Source organism: Moschus berezovskii, chromosome 23, assembly GCF_049115385.1.
Source record: "Moschus berezovskii isolate FMDL1 chromosome 23, NW_MosBer_1.0, whole genome shotgun sequence".
Lineage (NCBI taxonomy): Eukaryota > Metazoa > Chordata > Mammalia > Artiodactyla > Moschidae > Moschus > Moschus berezovskii.
The window spans coordinates 59,108,295-59,126,314 of NC_142482.1; the positions used below are offsets into that span (position 1 = coordinate 59,108,295).

Genomic DNA, 18,020 nt, shown 5'->3' on the forward strand with positions numbered 1-18,020 from the left:
GGGATGCCGGTCTTCAACCGAGACTTCCTGCCCTGCTCTTTCACTGGGACTGTCAAACCGCCACCAGCAAACTAGCAATGGTGACAATCATGGTGGCAATAAGGGGAAGCCAGGTCGGTTACAGTCAGGCTGGTAGCACAGGAGGCTGAAATTCTGTTTGTTACTAAATTTCAAAACAACCCTTCTCTAACAGACCCACCGGAAACAGGAAACAGGTCATGAAGCCCTCATCGCAATTTAAGACTTGCTGGTTCCACAACTTGCTTGAGTGGGCTCCCGTAAAAGGGTAGGACAGGCCTGCCCCAGTAACATCCCAAGGGAGACAGGGCATCCTCCACTGATGTCCTGCAGTCCCTGTAGCTCCTACTGCTTAAGAAAGGGGGGGGGGACCCTCCTTGAGGCTATTTCCCTTAAATAAGGACAAACTCAAACATCAGGTTAGCAAGTCGCTCAGTCTTGTCTGGCTCTTTGCGTCCCCATGGACTGCAGCACGCCAGGCTCCTCGGTCCATGGGATTCTCCAGGCAAGAATACTGGAGTGGGTTGCCACTTCCTTCTCCAGGGGATCTTCCTGACCCAGGGATGGAACCTGTCTCCTGCACTGCAGGTGGCTTCTTTACTGCTGAGCTACCAGGGAAGCCCCAGGTCAGTAATCAGATCAACTGCACTGACCTCCCTGGAACCACAGACCACTGGGCCCTTAGATCACTGATCCTGACCCCCAACACTGAGTCTGAGGCAAAATGTTGATTTTATGAATTAAATGAAATGGGAATACCTGGTTATGACAGCAAAGAACAAGGGACCTGTTTGGAGGAACCAGGCTCTCCAGGAACCCTCGTCCCCAGACACTCACGGAGCCGACGGTGTCCCAGCCCTTCCAAAGTGGCTGACACACCATGCTTACTTGGAATCTGTGATCCAGCACTTTCAGTGAGGTTAAACAGGGGTGTCCACAAGAAAGAAGCTGACGGGCAGGCGTGTACCCGACTCCCCACCTCACACAGGACCAGCAGAAGCCCCGAGTGCAGGCCCACCCTCCCCACCCCCTGGAGCGTCTGATGGGAACTTGGGGACAGTGCGATCCCCAGCAGGATGATCAGGGCCTCTCCCCACTCTCCACAGGGTCTCCCGGGCCCCAGGTGCTCTGGGACAGCCACTCCCCGCCAGGTGACTTGTCAACCAGCAGCATGTCTGCAACCCATGCCCTGCTGCTCAGTGGTAAAGAAACCACCTACTGCAATGCAGGAAGATCCGGGTCCAATCCCTGGATTGGGAAGATCCCCTGGAGAAGGAAATGGCAACCCACTCCAGGGTTCTTGCCTAGAGAATTCCATGGACAGAGGAGCCTGGTGGGCTACAGTCCATGGGGTCGCAAAAGAGCCAGACTTAGCAATTCAACAACGAAGCACCTTTGCAGGCCTCTCTCTCTAGCAACCCTCCCCTCCCCTTTGATCTTCCACAGAAGTGATGGCCTAACTCACTTTGTCTAAAAACCTCATAGACTCATTTCACAGGTTGGGTTTCAACCTGTTATTTCCAAAAGCCAGCAGCTCTGTCCCAGGCGTGTCCCTGGCTCTCCCTCGCCGTGTACCGCACAGCTCTGCACACAGCAGGCTTTCGGGGCATATTCACTTGGGGACAACGCCGCAGTATCATGGGAGAAGTGGAGCACAGGCCGCCAGCACGGGCTCTGGGCTCAGGCTGTTCGACGGCGACGAGCTGGCCGTCTCGCTGGGTCTGTTTCCTCCTCTAAATAAAGGGAATAATGATCGTACCTACACCACGGGGGCCAAGAGGGGGCGTGAAGGCAGAATGGGGTGACCCACGTCAAGAGTTCCGGACAATGACACAACTGGTGTGTGCCTGAAACCTTAGTTCACACGACCGCTTCCCCCACCACTCGAGTGTTTTTCCAGATGAAAAACCCAGCAACAATAGAATGGTGAAGAAGTGTGGGAACTTGAGATTTTTGACTTAAGATTGGAGTCATAGATGGATTAAGTCTAGTGTGGGCAGGAGACAGCCTAAAATACAATACCTGGTTTATCTGATTTAAAGCAAATACAGGTGGGCTTTGACTACTGATGCTTTTCACCAAGGGTGGACTGCTGACTGTATTTAAATGCACTCTCAGTGATTTGTTTATAATATGAATAACCAGGTCACAGTTTCTGCTGGATTTCTATGTCTTCTGTTGTCTGTAGATACAGGACACAGCAGGAGTAGTCACTAGACTTCCCAGCCAGCCAAAGGAACCTCCCCAGATTCCATCCGCTATAAAGGCAGCAGTGAAATAAACCCGCCGAGCCATTTTGGTTACAATCTCTAAGTGCAACAATTTGACCATCCCCAAGCCCTTCAAGAACCAACACCAGGGACTAAACACACAGCCATGTAAAGAAAGAAACTACCCAACAGAGAGCAAGAGTTGTCACCATTATCCAGCAGTTATGGGTGGGTTATCTGTAAGCGAGCTTATACCTTCGTCACCATGAACTGGCTACTGGATGTACCACCCACCCCAATTCTGGACACATTACAACGCCATCCCTGTAAGCTATTTTTGTGACAGATGTATTAGATCTCCAAATCCACGCTTCGGCTTGGGTCATGAGGAGGTAAGGGGCTGAGCTGCGTGCAACTAAACCTTAAGATTTAAATTTTCCAAAAGATGCCATAAACTCAGTTTCTCAAGTTCCCCTCCCAGCACGCCCTCACCAAGCTGTTTCAGCTGGAAAGAGTGGGAGGGGCAAGGTCTCTGTGGAGCTTTTCCCTTCATCAGCTCATCTTATCAAATGTACGACTAGAATAAAGTGTGCCATCCGTACAAATAAGAATGAGGTTGCTGATGCGGGAACATCCATGCTCTTTAAGCAAAAGAAGAAAAATCATGTTTTCCCCGAGCAGGGCAGCGCTCTCTGGGGACAAGCAATGGGGTCACCTGGGTCAGGATGGAACCCATAGAAAAGAGAAGTGGAGGGCGGGGAGTGGCAGACTGGGGCTCATGGGTGTTTGGATGAGTCATTTCTATGACTTCGGAGAGAAGCTTTACTCAAATCCAGCAGCACTGTTCATGCTTTCTTGGGGACTGTTTGAAGAAAGGAGTCCTAGCTCACACCCAAGAGGATAGCCATGCAGGCCAAGTGAGGCAAGACCCCCTCCCACCCCCCATGAAGCAGGAATTCCAGTGCAGGAGGAAGTCAGGAGGGTGGCAGTCAGTCCCTAGGGACTCTCTGGGGGTCAGATTGCACAAGGCAGCGGCCTGTCCTCCAGCTCCTAGCTTTCACCAACTCAGCAGAAAACACACCACTTTCTAGCTCCATTCCAAAAAGATTCTGTTTGCCTTGAGAAGAATAAAAAAAAAAGCTAACTAACGCAGTAAAACCCCATGGACTGCCTCAGAGCAGACAGCAAATCTGCCATCACCGGAGATGGTCTGACACAGGCTGGACCGCGGCTCGGTGGGGACCAGCCCTGGGCAAGGATGGACTCTCTTCCTTTGGCACCCTTGGGAGACACGCGGCAAGTCTGGTTCACTGAAGGGACTTGGTTTCCACATTGATCAAGCAAAATACTGATGTTGTTCTAAGACACTCAGAGCATCAGCGGGGACCGAAAAACTAAGAAGAAAGTTGGGACAGTCAGGTCAGCAGAAGAGTTCTGACCCTCTTCAGTAGAAAACTGGGGCAATTTTGAGAGTCCTGCCTCGGTTCTTACCTGGAGCCTCTGCCCCCGAGCCCCAGGCTCACAAGTCAAAGAGATAAAGCATCACTAAAGCAAACAGAAACTTAAATGTGCTCAAGATTTTAGTCCTGTGTCTCATCTGAAAACCACTCGGAAGCTCAGGCTACCGGCAAGAACTCTTCCAACTTCCTTTTGGCCTCAGGAAATTAAAAGGAGAAAAAGGAAAGAAGGGGAGGAGGGGGAGGGGAGGAGGAAGCCACAGGTAAGAACCTCACTTCCGTCCCTCATTTTTATAGAAGTCCTTTCTGGGAGTCATCCACGCCAGGTACCTTAACGTTTTAACACACGAAAACAGTCCAAGGAGAGAAAATGGTGATGAAATTCAAACACATCCCCTCTTTAAAGGGCAGGGAACGTACCTGGTTCATAAACCTGGCTTTATCCCGCAACCTGATCCCAGACAGAGGCAGCACCAGCCGCCCGCCTGGGAAGCCAGAGGCCTGGAAATCATCTCGCCCAGCCTCTGGCCCTTCCTCCGGCCTCCAGCTCCACCGAAGCCACCCAGGCTCCCACCCCCACTGCTGCTTCTCAAAGCCGAGAACCACTAACCTTCTCGACGGCCTCGCAAACAGACGGCGAAAGAGCTGCTGCTCCAGTTTATCTTCCACTCTGGCCAGGAGTGGTCTTTAAAAATGCAAATCTCATCATGCCAGGCCTTGGCCTGACACCCTGCAAGGATTCCCAGAGTTCTTCAGGGACACTCCAAACACCCGCGAGGGAGGCGCGCAGCCCCGGCCCCGCCCACCGCGCCACGCGGTCCTCAGGCCGGGTGGGCGCCCCTCCGCACCCTGGCCTCCTCGCCAGCCTCAGGGCGTCAGCACCACAGTCCGTGCCCCTGCACGCCCCCTCGTCTTGGCATCCTCTGCCCGCCAGCATAGCACACGCCCCTGGCGCACCGAACCCGCCGCCCAGACGCAGACCGCTCAGTGGTCCAGTGTCTTTCCATGTCTGCTGAGCAAGCCCCTGCCTCTTTCTCACACCACTAATACCCGTGCTGCTTATCACAGCTGTCCCATCGCTGAAGTTCAGATTTGTTCACTAAATAAAGCTCTATGAGTTAAAAAAAAAAAAAGCACTCCGAGGTTTGCAAATTCACGGGTGGATAGTGCCTGTTTTCCAAAAGGAGGCTGAATGGGATACTGAATCCAACTTGATGCAGTATTTTAGGAAAACGGGGTTGTAAAGCTTCACTGGAGAAGGAAATGGCAACCCACTCCAGTGTTTTTGCCTGGAGAATCCCAGAGACGGTGGAGCCTGGTGGGCTGCCGTCTATGGGGTCGCAGAGTCGGACATGACTGGAGCGACTTAGCAGCAGCAGCAGCAAAGCTTCACTAGGGGCTTCCCTGGTGGCTCCAATGGTGAAAGAGTTTGCCTGATAGCTCAGTTGGTAAAGAATCCGCCTGCAATGCAGAAAGAAAGCGAAGTCATTCAGTCGTGTCTGACTCTTTGCGACCCCGTGGACTGTAGCCTACCAGGCTTCTCCGTCCATGGGATTCTCCAGGCAAGAATACTGGAGTGGGGTGCCATTTCCTTCTCCAGGGGATTTTCCCGACCCAGGGATCAAACCTGGGTCTCCCGCATTGGAGGCAGACGCTTTAACCTCTGAGCCACCAGGGAAGCCCAGTGCAGGAGACCCACATTCAATTCCTGGGATGGGAAGATGTGCTGGAGAAGGGATAGGCTACCCACTCCAGTAGTCTTGGGCTTCCCTTATGGCTCAGCTGGTAAAGAATCTGCCTGCAATGCTGGAGACCTGGGTTCGATCCCTGGGTTGGGAAAATCCCCTAGAGAAGGGAATGGTTACCCACTCCAGTATTCTGACCTGGAGAACTCCAAGGACTGTGTAGTCCATGGGGTCATAAAGAGTCAGACATGACTGAGTGACTTTCACTAAGCAATGCAGGGGACCCTGGGTCGGGAAGATCCCCTGGAGAAGGGAATGGCTACTCACTCCAGTTTTCCTCCCTGGGGAATTCCATGGGCAGAGGTAAGCTCTCAAACAACAAATGGTTTTCAGAAACTTAATTTTCATGATTTTAAAAACAAGCGTAACGTAGACTAAGGTGTGCGAGTTGAGCCTCCATTAAATTATACTTGGTTCAAAATTTTAAGTGGAACAGTTAGATCCAACGTAGTTTTAACTGACCAAGTTGTGAAAACCTGTTTGAGATGCTCACTAGCCAGTTTTATGTAATTACCCCTCCAAACAATTAAAAGCCCTAAAGTGGAAGAGAAAATGGCTTAAACACACACACACACACATTTTTTCATATGAGAGGAAAACATACAAGCCTCCTTAGAAATAAGGTGAAGTTGGACTAATATATTCGAATGTATCTGCCAGATCTGAGTCTAAACTCTAGTTATTAGGTGAGGACATTAAGGAATATTTAAGGGTAGCAATAATGTACTTTTAATCGACTAGGATTTTATCTTGTATAAAGGATACTAAGATCTTCTAGTGTAAAAAAAACAAAACTTAATTCCTTATTTAAAAAGGAAACCTATCCACATAGTCACAAACACAAAGGTATAAAAGGATCCATAAAATGCCTCTCTCACCCCATCTTTACGTTGTCTTCCATATTCCCCTATTTCTGAAGACATATGTACCTCTTTTAGAAGAAAGCTAAAAAAAGATTTTGAGATGATTTCGCAGTATCTTTTTTTTAACAATAAAGTCTCAACATAAAGGAATTTCCTATAGAACAGTAGAAATAATTCTTTCTATAAATATGATCTATAATCAACTTCTATCATGTAAGTATGCATGTATATTGTATGCACACAGACACAAATAAAGCAAGATCTGTGCCCTGTAGCTTTCTGGTTTGGCATTTTGTTTTAAATCCAAGCAGTAATGGCAAAAAAGAAAAGTTAAATTATATACAGACCAACACTCCTATTAACTCATACCACTAATGAAACAAAAATCTAACTAAGCAGAGAAAATGGGCCCACACATTGGAGCTCTGAAATGATTCTGGTCTTTGATCTGTGTGCCCATCTCTCCTATTTAATATAAACTTCAAACCAAGAGCCATGAAAAGTGGTTATAATTAGTAAGGGCCCCAGTGTGACAGCTTTTAGAGCAATCAGGCATTAACAAAGTTTTTTTCCCCTCTTTAATTCTGAGTAAATTAAGCTGAGCAAACTTTTATTTTAAAGTTTCTGTAATTCAAAACACTTTCCCACCAGTGTGCACTGGGCACCCAATTTCTGGGAGACGGGTTTGCTGAAAAACTTCAGTTTACTTCTCTTAATTTGTACCAATATTTAGGACTTAGCTTCTCCAATTATAGTGCTCTTTTCCAAAAATAACCTGCACCTCTTCAGAAAAACTCTGTGCTTTTTGTAGCTGAAAATGGATTCAACAATAATTACTGAATAAGCATCAACTATGTAACCCTTGAGGTTTCCCAGGTGGCTCAGTGGTAAAGAATCCGCCTGCCAATGTAGGAGATGCAGGTTCAATCCCTGGGGCGGCAAGATGCCCTGGGAAAGGAAATGGCAACCTACTCCAGTCTTCTTGCCTGGGAAATCCCATGAACAGAGGAGCCCTGGTGGGCTACAGTCCCTGGGGTCGAGAAAGAGTCGGACACAACTGAGTGACTAAACGACAACAAATGCACCCCTTGAGCCAGGTACAGAAGATGGAAAAGTATGATTTGAAGTCACTGCCTATTCTCCAGATGGGGAAAACATGCCAACAGGTAAATTACAACAGACAGGCTGGCCAGATGGGGTAAGGGTTATTCTGATGGAGGACCTGATTCTCCGTGCAAAAGGTGGTATTTAAGATGGGTCTTGAAAGAAGAGTGAAGAAATGTTTGCAAGGAGACAGGGGGTGGGGACAGAGCCGAGTAAGCGATCCATGGAGAAGCAGAAGCTCCTGCACTGTGGCCACTGCGCGAAGCAGGAGTGGGAAGGGCTGGAACTAGGAAGACCGTCTGGAAACCGCCAACAAGGTCCTCGTGTGCCAAGTCGACGAGTTTGGATTTTTTCCTGCAGACAGCAGGGAGCCAAGAGATGTTTTTCGGCTGGCAAACCCCACGCGTGGCTAGTGTCCACCGAGCAGAGGGTGGACAAAGGTGCCAGGAAACTGACTTGGGAGGTGTCTGTGACCCAAGGACAGCCTCGGTCAGGACAGCGGGGCAGCTGACCCCGGAGTCGGACGGCACAAGGGTGTCCACAGGGACCGGCCTGGAAGGCTGGGCGGATGGTGAGTTTCAGTTCACCTTCCACTCTTCTCTCTGACGCACGTGCAGGCGACCCTCAGCCTGGCAAAAGCTGTCAGTGGAGACAGGCAGCGGCAGTGGCCAGTTTATAGGGTGCGGGAGGGGGCGGCGGGGCACCAGATGCAAGGCTCTTACCACCCTGGGAGCCTCATGGTAAAGGTGGCTTCCAGGCAGGTTACTGCCACCGTCAGCCCAGAGGGACATGAACGGAGGGACCCTGACAGCCTGTCGGCAAGGATGTAAAGAAAGCTGCCTGCAGAACGTGCAACGCTTCTCTTAAGTAAGTGCCAGTCCAGATGGCTCTGGGGGCAACTGTCACTTCCCACCACAGGCCGCCCCGCCCTTTTGGGAATCGTCCCCTCTCTCTTCCTGCCTTCTTCTTGCTCCAGAGCTTCCCCTCCACCCCTGCCTCCGAGCTGAGAGGTGGGATAGACCAGGACACGGATCAGGCAAGTGGCACCTGTGGCTACAGATGGCCCCCGCCACTCTCCTTGGACATGTCTGGTCTGGAAAAATGCAGTTTACTGTTTGTATACCACATTTCTTCTTCCTTCAAACCAACCTGCTTTACGCGTCTTTGAGGCCCGGGAGCCCCCAAAACATAAAACTCACTACCGTCTCTTCCCCCCTTGATCCGTCCCCAGCCCTCCCTGGGGTCAGCCAGGTGCCCACTCGAGGGGAAACGTGTGGACAGAAGCCCAGCCCCCCCCCCAACACTGCACTTTAACAAGGGTGGAAAGTTATGTAAGAATTTTGCAAAAACTTAAATAAGCAAGACTGCAAGGGTGAAAACATGAACTGTCAAGCAAGTAGGGGCTTGTTCAAACACTGAGGGAAAAAACAGTGGTGGGGGGAGAGGGTGTGTGGTACCCTCCACATAACTTCGAACACGAAGGAGAAGGGGCGGATGATAGCACAGGGGTCAGTTTCCTAAACAAGTGAAGAAGTGCCACCTACCAGAGCAGCTTCCCAGCACCCATGAATCTGGTTTGTTTTAGAAGCAGAAAAGTTCTGGAACTTTTATTGACTACGGGGTTTTTTTAATATATGGAAGCCACTGAAATGCTCTGCCCAACCCCCAATCTCCTGTGAAATCTTGGACTTGCCAACACAGCACCTTAGAGTCCTAGAAGGAGACCTTACTCGCTCCATGAAATTCAGAGCCCCAAATATGCCACGTGCAGCACAGTGAGAACACCAGGCTCCTTGCACATGCGACACAGGCCTGGACCTTTAAAGCGGGCTTTCTCACCCTCCACCTACTTACATTTGGGGCTGGAGGAGCCTTTGTTGCAGGGCTTCCCGGTGCATTGTGGGAAGAGCAGCAGCATCCTTGGCCTGGACCCACTGAAGGCCAGTGCATCTGCTCCCCCAGCAAGGCAATCAGAGTCTCCAGACGTTGCCAAGCTTAGGACCACCAAGCTAAGAGCCACTGCTCTAAAGAGTGCACCCAAAGCTTACCACCTGCCTATCCCTTAAAATTCATCTCTGAGTGATGGATGGCTCAGCAGGTAAAGAATCCATCTGCAATGCAGGTGACACCGGTTCGATCCCCGGGTCAGGAGATCCCTGAGAGAAGCAAAAGGCAACCACTCCAGTGTTCTTGCCTGGAAGATCCCATGGACAGAGGAACCTGGCGGGCTATAGTCCATGAGGTCACAAAGAGTCAGACACGACTGAGCGACTAAGCACACAAGTAAATTTCACGAAGAATAATGTGCTGGCCTGTTTGTCTCCGGGCACTCGAAGCAAACATAAACTCTGCCTGAGTACTGGAGTTGTGCACAATTCTGGAAAGGAAATCCAGAGTGGATACCCACAAAGCTTCCTGAGCTCAAAATACACCACTTTCTTCCATATATAGATTCTGACTTTCTGAAACATTTATTTTATCCTTACGATGATCTCACGAGGTAGAAAACCTACTGAAAAAAAAATCTATAATCATGTTCATCAAGAAAAACGCTGCCAAAGGCTAAAAAAGTTTTTTTTTAATTGCCTTACATCTTCGCATTCAACCACAGAACTGTTGTCGAAGTATCTGGTCTCATTTAAAAAGCACACACACAGAGATAAACAGGCCCTGTATATTTGATGCTCTGTCTTCTGAGGCCAAGCTGACTTGAAAAAGCAGGTGTTGTTTGGAGTGAGGCTGGAGCTGGGAGTTCTAGGTCCTGGGCTTGATTTATTACCAGCCACCGGGTGGAGGTTGGCACAGCTGGAAAATGGGTTAATACACCCACCCAGCCCTCACACTGTGCCGCTCCCGCTCTGAGGATAAAATTAAAATCTTTGTTCAAGGCCTCCACAAAAGCAGGGTGAAGTTCACTTTGTCCAGGGTCCGCCCTAACGAAAAATGAAATGTCCCAAGTAACGAAACCACGAAGAGCCTCCAACATTCTTAGGACCGTCTTACCCCGCAGCTTCTGAAAGCGGGGAGAAGAGATGAGATATCAAACCAGCCAGGGGAAAAAACAAATAGAGCCATTTAAAAGCTTTATCTAATTACCCCACTGAGACGTTTGCTCCGCCCGTCTGGCTGGCTGACAAAGAATGTGGGGCTTTTGCCTGGGCCTTCTCACCCCCATCAGGACCACCCGCCCTCGCGAGTCTGAAAAGGCCTCAGGTGAATCCCGCCGGACCGCCCGTACCCAGACTCAGGGACTTCACAGAGGCTTTCAAATTCTATTAGCACTGCTTGCTTGAATCACACTGAACAAACAGTCTCCACCCTCTCCCACTTCTTTTGTCTAAGCACCTATTCACTGGCAGCCACCTTTACTGATGGGCAGACTGGCTCACCTGTACCCAGAGTACCATCCAAAACAAGATGCACCAGTCGCTGCAGGGCCAGCTCCCTGCGTCTCCTCCGGGGCATCCCTCCCCTCCCCACCCCCGCCCCCGGCCTCCACCAACCACTGCCAGCTACTCTCAGCTGCCCTTCCTACAACACCCAGGGAAGGTGACGAGGGAAACGGAGACCAGCACAGCAGGTGACCCTGTCCCAGAGGACAGCGAACAGAAAAGGAAACAGCCCATCACCCTCCCGCCCCATCTTCCCCACTCTTCCACTTCGGTCATCAAGACAACCCTGCAGATGGTTTTCCTCTCTGTATCCTGCCTTCCTTGGGCGCGGGGGAAATTAAACATAAGTGATGCATTTCAGAAGGCACAGTGCATGCCTCCCTCTTGCTTCAGAGGGTACACCTGTGCCCTCTGGTTTATAGGTAGGCCCCCCAGGGTATGGAGATCACAGGCTGGCCCCTGCTTTTTGAAGACAGCCATGGCTATTTCTACTCAGAATCCACTTTCTAAGTCTAAAAGACAGACAGAAAACTCTAACCTTGCCCCTCCCAAGAAAACCCATCTAATTTCTTCATTGTATTTGGATATAAAAAACATTACTCAACTTTGCCTGTTTGGCAGGTCAGATGGACGCAAGTAACCTTGAGACAGGGAAATTTCTGAGCTACAGTGATCTTGCTTTTCAGCCAAGAGATGGTTACCAACCATGGCTTTGGTTAGATTGCAACCCTTTTTTTTCTCACTGAAAAACTCCAAAATCCTTCAAGTGTTGCTTTTGAACACTTACTCTCAAAGATACTCTACATCTAATGGAATTATTTTCAAAAAGGGGCTGAAATAAACTGAGATGGGGAGGTGGAGTGAAAAGAAGGTGCTCTATCAAAACTTAATCTAATAGCAGAAAAGGGGAAGAAGACCATTGTCCTGGGTCAGGGGAGGCTCTACTGCCTTCGTCCTGCTGATTGTCTATTGCATTTCTAGCTTCCAAACACAAACCTGTTTAGTAAAGAGCAAAATAAGACATCACTTCACGGATTAGTTATGTTTTCACACTAAGCCATCTGTTATTAATAAATGAAATAAGGTGATGTTACACACACCTTTCCTAGGGAAGCGAGGATTTAATCTGAACACACAGGTTAACAGACAAGACGTTCACCCAGACAAGCTGCCATCTGACACCAGGTCTGGTCAGAGCATGAACTTCAATAAAAAGACACTTACAAAAGAGAGATTAAATATGATAACAAAAACAAAACAAACTTAACATCCTACTTTCCTAGGCCAAAGGACATGAAGGATTCAAAAATTAATTAAATCTAGTTAAATAATGTAAAACAGGGGAGGACTCCCTTTCAAAAATGCTTTGGTTAATTTTAGCATCCTTCTGTTTAGCTGCTTAGCAACCCTTATCCTATGACCTTTTAAGCACCACCTACTTTTCAGAAGAATAATGAATAGAAACATCAAAAGGATTCACTTCTGACTACTTTGAGTGAGCACTTTTAATCAATTTTCTGCAGGAGTTAAATTTATATTAATTATGCCGTACAAAACCCCCCCAAAGGGTAGACTTTTTTCTTAATTTCATTAACCAGGAAACGTCCCTCACTGAAGGTAATAAATGATGGTAACAACTGAACATAACACAACCAGCAAAGATTTCCAAACTGATTTTAGGAAGTGGACTAGCACAGCAGTTCAAAATTGGGTAAAAATGCAACCACACAATGGCAACTGTATAGGGCCCGGCACACAGCAAGGAATCCATCAACAACTGCTGACGGGCTGATGCAGACTGGCTCAGTAGCCTTATTTTCCTCCTTCAACATTCTGCCCCTATGGTGGATACAGAATGTGTCCTACAAATGAGATCTCGGGAGCCTGCCTGAAGAAGTCTAAAATAAAAGACCCTTCCATCAAAAGGTCATTTGTGAGATGATGCAAACAGTTAGGAATGGATGCCCCACCTGTGCCAGCTGAGTCAGACCCATCTTCCCATCAGACAACAAACGCCTGTCTGCCGTAAGGGCCCAGGCTCTGAGTTTCTGATGAGAACCAAAGTGATATCCAGAAAAACCCAGAGAATGATATGCCATGTAACAGAAAAGGTCAGCAGCATTTTCTTAAGAGTATCACATAACCAACAAATCCTCTTTAAAAACAAAACATCCTAAAATGCAACCTGTTTGGCAGTATTTTTAAGAATAATAAAACAGTGCAAGTTCATTAACAACCTAAAACGAAGCACAAGGTAAACACATAACAAATCAAAGGGCTCTCCCTTTCTTTTGTAAAGGGGGGGTGGGGTGGGAAGGAAGGTGCTTTTTCACACATTTAAAACTTGATAAAAGCCATTCAAATGTTTAATTCATCAGTGTAACCAAAGCCCAAAACACATCAAAGCAAGATCCATGAGAGGATACCCAGAAGTCTCCTCCAAAGGGCAAAGGTAAAAGATGGAGGGGGGAATAACAACTAAAATTAGTGACTCACCTTTGCATAAATTACTTGAATAATTTGTGTGATTGTGTGACTCTCGATGGAAGAAAAGAACTACACATTTAAAAAAAGAAAGCGAGAGGGAAAAAAAAAGAAGTTTCAGCCAAGGTTTCAGCCTCTAACAAGACTTCCGGGTTACATTAGGACTTAGAACTATACCTGCCTGCTAGAGAAGGCACCAGTCCTGAAGGATGCTTTTAAGGGCCGTGGGGAAAAACAAAACAAAAGCCATCCTTTTCTTTGCAGTTCCCTTTTCTCCACTTTCCACATCAATTAAATTCGAATACACTCGCGCGCAGGCACACACCACCGCATATCTATAAGAAAACTATCTGGAAAGCATGGCATGCACATTAACAGTCGACTCGGCAGCCTTTGCAGAAACCACCTCCAGTCTCTTCAAGACAGAAACACCTCGCTATTTCTAGCATCTCTATCCAACAGGCAAACTTCATTTCCATTGGCTTTTAAATCTAAACTCTAAAACAAGCGTGGGGTGAATGTTTCTGCTGCTGAAAACCCTCAGACAGGTTTTTCAGTATACCCCAGAGATGTGTTTTTTTTTTTTTTAATTCGCCTTTCCATCTCTCTCTACCACCACCATCCCCAAAAAAGAAGCCGAAAAAACTCCAAAGTGGCCCGAATGTGTGCTGCTGCTGGCTCTGAAGTCGTGTAGAATTTCGTAATGGAATGTGAACTGCTCGTCCGGATCTGGGCTCACGTTCTATCTTCTAACCAGTAAGGAGCCAGGCAGGGCAAATGTGCTGAGCAAGGAGAAATACTTTTCTCCTCTTTTATAACCCATCACGGATGCACCGCGGACGCGGGACGCGAGTTGCACGCGGCGCCTGTCAACCGGCCCGCGCGCCTGCCGGTCCCCGCGCCCGGGGTGGGGGTCCTCTGGTGCTCCCCACCCACACATCGCGCCCCCCCCCGCGACCCCCGGCCCGTCCGAAAAGCAAAGTGGCCCCACCGAGGAGTGGACTGGACCAGCGCGTCCCGCACTCACGCGCCTCCCCGGGCCCGGCGGCCGGCGGGGAGCGAGCCCTCCCATCCTCGACGCGACCCTCGGCCCGGTCCAGAGAACGCGCCGCTCCCAGGGAGGGGGCCGGCGACGGGAAGGACCTCCCCTGCTCCTTAGCAACCATTAAGGTCGCAGTTTCCTAAGAGACCGCGAGCGGGGAGCTGGGGGGCGGGTGGGCGCGGGGGGCCGGGCCGAGGAGGAAGGGGGCGCGTGGGGGGCGCACTGGGTCCCCCAGCCCCTGGACGCCAGCCCTCCCCCCAATCCCGGCCTTGCTAGACGCTGCGGGGCTGGGATGGGAGGAGGCAGGGAAGCCCCACAACTCGGCAAAAAAAAAAAAAAAAAAAATTGGTCCAGCGGGCGGCGGACAAAAGTTTCCGAGCGCGCTCCACAGCTGGGCGGCGAAGCGGGCCCCGGCGGCCCCGCCTCGGATGCTCCCGGCCTCCTTCCTGTGCTCGTGACGGCGCCGGGCGCCGAGGTCTCCCCCCCCACCCCAACCCCCCCCGCGATGCAGGCTCCGCTCCACACCGATGGCTCCCACGAAAACACGTACACCGCCAGCGGAAAGGCCAGAGAACAATACGCGCGGACGCGCCCCCCGCCCCTCGCGCGGTCACCCGGGGCGCGGCGCTTGGGGGGGGCGCGATGGTCGGCGTGACCAGCAGCCACGAGCCGGGAGCGGCGAAGGCGCAGGGCCCCCTCCGGGGCCGGCGCCGTCCGCCGGAGACGATCAAAGTCCGCAGCGCAGGGTGCGGCGGATGCTTCCCACCGCGCGGTACCCCCCCACCCCCGGCGAGCACCCGCCCCCACCCCCGAGCGTGGCACCCCCCGAGCGTGGCACCCCCGGATACCTGGCGGCGGCGGCGGGCGGCGGGAGCCGTCATCTCCGCGCTCCTCTCGGCCCGAGAGGGACTCGAAAGTATGTAGGAGAAGAGTTTCCCCTCCCACATGGGGGGGGAGGGATGTCGGGGGAGAGAGAGAGAGAGAGGGCGGAAGATGGAGAACTGCGCTGGGAAGATGTCTCTGGCCGGCCGGGCGCGCACCCTCCGAGTCCCCCCGGCGGGGCTCGGTTAAAAATAAATGCGGCGGCGGGCGCGGCGGCGCGGGTCGGGCCGGATTCCTGCGCTCGGACGGCTAATATGGATGCGCATCAGGTCCCCCGGCGGCAGGGCGCTGCGGCCGGCGGCTCGCGCTGGGAGCTGGTTGGCAGAGCCGGCGGCTCGGGAAGGGGAAAGGGAGCGGAGGAAGGGGAGGAGGAGGAGGGAGGAGGCGGGAGGAGGGGGAGGACGCCGGGAGGAGGAGCGGCCCGGCGCGCAGCAGCCCGAGGGGCGAGGGCTGCCCGGCTCATCCCACGCCGGCCCCCCGAGCGCACGCCGCGCCGCGGCCGTGGGGTGCGCTGGGGGGTGGCTCCGGGTCCTCGCGGCCCCCGGGGGAGACGCGGAGTTCGAAAAGTACGGCGCGCCCTGCGCAGACCTCACCCTCCCCACATCCCCAAAAGTTCTTCGGAAAGGTCGCCGCTCCCGGCTCAGCCCCGGACATCTCGCGGCCGCCCGAGGGACCGCGAGCCGGAACGCCCGGGGGCGCGTACTCACGGCCGGGCCAGGGCGCTGGGGGCTCCCGGGCGAGGACGCCGAGGGGACCGGTGGGCTGCGGGGAGGGATCGAGCAGAGATGCAAACTTGTTCCGGAAAAGGAATCAAAATGGCGTTTCTGGATGTGCAAAGTTCATCAACTCCGCAGTCGCTTCCCCCCCCCACCTCCGCTTCGCCCCGCGGGGAGGGAGGTGGGCGAGGAGTTGGCGACCCCGGCGCCCCGGCCGCCGCCCCGGCCCCCGCCCCGGCCCCCCGCCCCGCTTGCCCGCCCGCACGCTCGGAGCCCCGCTCTCCCCCTCTCACCCTGATAAGTAGACACATCACGTGTTGCTCCTGCGCGTCTCCTGGGGACGTGTTACTGAGCGGCGGCGGCGGCGCGGCTGCGGCGCTCGGGCCGGGGGGCAGGGGGGGTGGACCGCGGACCCCGCCGCAGCCCCCCGCCCCGATCTTAGCGGGGTGACTGCAGTCTCCATCCCCGGGATGGAGGGACGCTGCAGTCCCCCACCCCACCCCCACCGCAGCCCCAGGTTGGCCCCCACGCCCTCCGCGGGCGCCGCCGGGGACCCGGGGGGAGGAGGGCTTGGGACGCCCCCCACCACGGGGAAGGGTCTCGGCGGCGGCGGCCGCGCTCGGGCCGGGGGACCGGGGGGTGCTCGCGGGCCCCGCCGCAGCCCCCATCCCCGATGTTAGCGGGGTGACTGCAGTCTCCATCCCCGGGATGGCGGGACGCTGCAGTCGCCCACCCCACCCCCACCGCAACCCCAGTTAGCCCCCACGCCTTCTTCGGGCGCCCCCGGGGGCCCAGCGGGAGGAGGGCTTGGGCCGGCCCCCCCGATCCCCGGGCGAAGGGTCTCGGCGGCGGCGGCCGAGCGCGATGCGACCTGCGCGGCGCTCTTTGCCGGCCGGCCACCTTCATGGACCACCGCGCCCCCTCGCCACTCCAGCCCCTCACTGCGGGCGACTCCCCGCCCCCGGTTCTCCGTCACTTCACTCAGTGGTTCGTTTCACTATTTCAACGGAGGAGGGGAAGAGGCTGCGACGCCTGGGAGGCGCGAGAGGGGCACTTCGGAGGCTGGGAGGGGGGTGCCGAGGTGGGGGGTTCCCCTGACCCGACGCCAAGAGGGGCGCTCTTGGTCTCAGAGGCAGATGGGGGGCCGAGCCCCACCCGCGCGGTTCCCTCCCCACGCGGTCTTCGCTGTGCATCCAGGTGGGACAAGCAGACGACGGGGCGGGAGATGAAGGAACTGGCGCTTCACCCCGCCCCCAACTCCTGGCTGTTTCTCTCCCAGGGCCCAGTACTTCTTGCTCTGGGACTGCCGCCCCGGCAGGCAGCACCTTCTCCATCCAACTCATTCAGCGCTGCCGCGGCCTCTGTCACCTTCCCTTCCCCGCGCTCTACAACTGATGCTTCGGCGGCGGGGGCTGCGTTGCCCCCAAGGGGCGGCCCCCTGGGTCCCCACCCCGCGATGGCACAGCTGATGCTGTGTCATCCTCGTCGCCCTCCGAGGCATCAGGGAAGCCACATGCAATATCTCTTTCTCTCAGAGGGCTCCTGTTTCAGCCCTGAAAAGCTGGGGCCCTCCTCTGAGCCGCTCGCCATCTCCAGGGCTCCAGCCACCAGCTTCGCCCTGGCTGCTGCGGCCTAAGTTATCACCCAATCCCAGAGAAACCAGGCCTGGGCTGTGCTTCCTCCATAGAGCAGCTGACATGTTTCCACCTGTTGATACTTTTCCTACCGAGCTTCTGAAAGGGGCCTGTTGTCAGCCTTTGGAAACATCTTTAGACAGATAAGGATGATTGTGGTTGGAGAAAACAAACACTGCACACCCCCCAAATTCTAAAGACGATGGGGGTTGGGGGGGGCTCTCAACTAGGCGCAGAGAACACTAGTCGTGTCTCCAGTGTGAGCTTGTTAAGCAAGATGATGTTATACAGACATAAAGTTGGCTTCTATCTACTTACTATGACCTTCGACCCTATTCCACACCAGTTCCTCTGAATACACTTGCACACCATCCAAAGTTGTACACCCAGTCCCAGGCCTTTAATTGGTGGCCTTCAGTGGATCTCTGATTTTTAGGACAGCAGACAGAAGTGTCGACCCAGGGATGAATTAA

The 18,020-nt window shown here is 53.0% G+C and overlaps 1 protein-coding gene across 6 annotated transcripts in view; it reads right to left on the reverse strand.

The window, feature by feature from the left end:
• RREB1 (ras responsive element binding protein 1) overlaps positions 1 to 18,020 on the reverse strand; it is a 162,898-nt gene that overhangs the window by 103,907 nt on the left and 40,971 nt on the right. For 2 of the 6 annotated variants that reach the window (XM_055406707.2, XM_055406701.2), the window contains exon 1: positions 15,164 to 15,610. The exons of 1 other annotated variant lie outside the window; for it this stretch is intronic. The gene's annotated coding sequence lies outside the window, so the exon portion shown is untranslated. Of the gene's footprint in view, positions 1 to 4,295; positions 5,147 to 15,163; positions 15,611 to 15,904; positions 16,043 to 18,020 lie in introns of those variants that run through there. 3 more of the 6 variants (XM_055406703.2, XM_055406702.2, XM_088831063.1) reach the window with 3 other exon arrangements.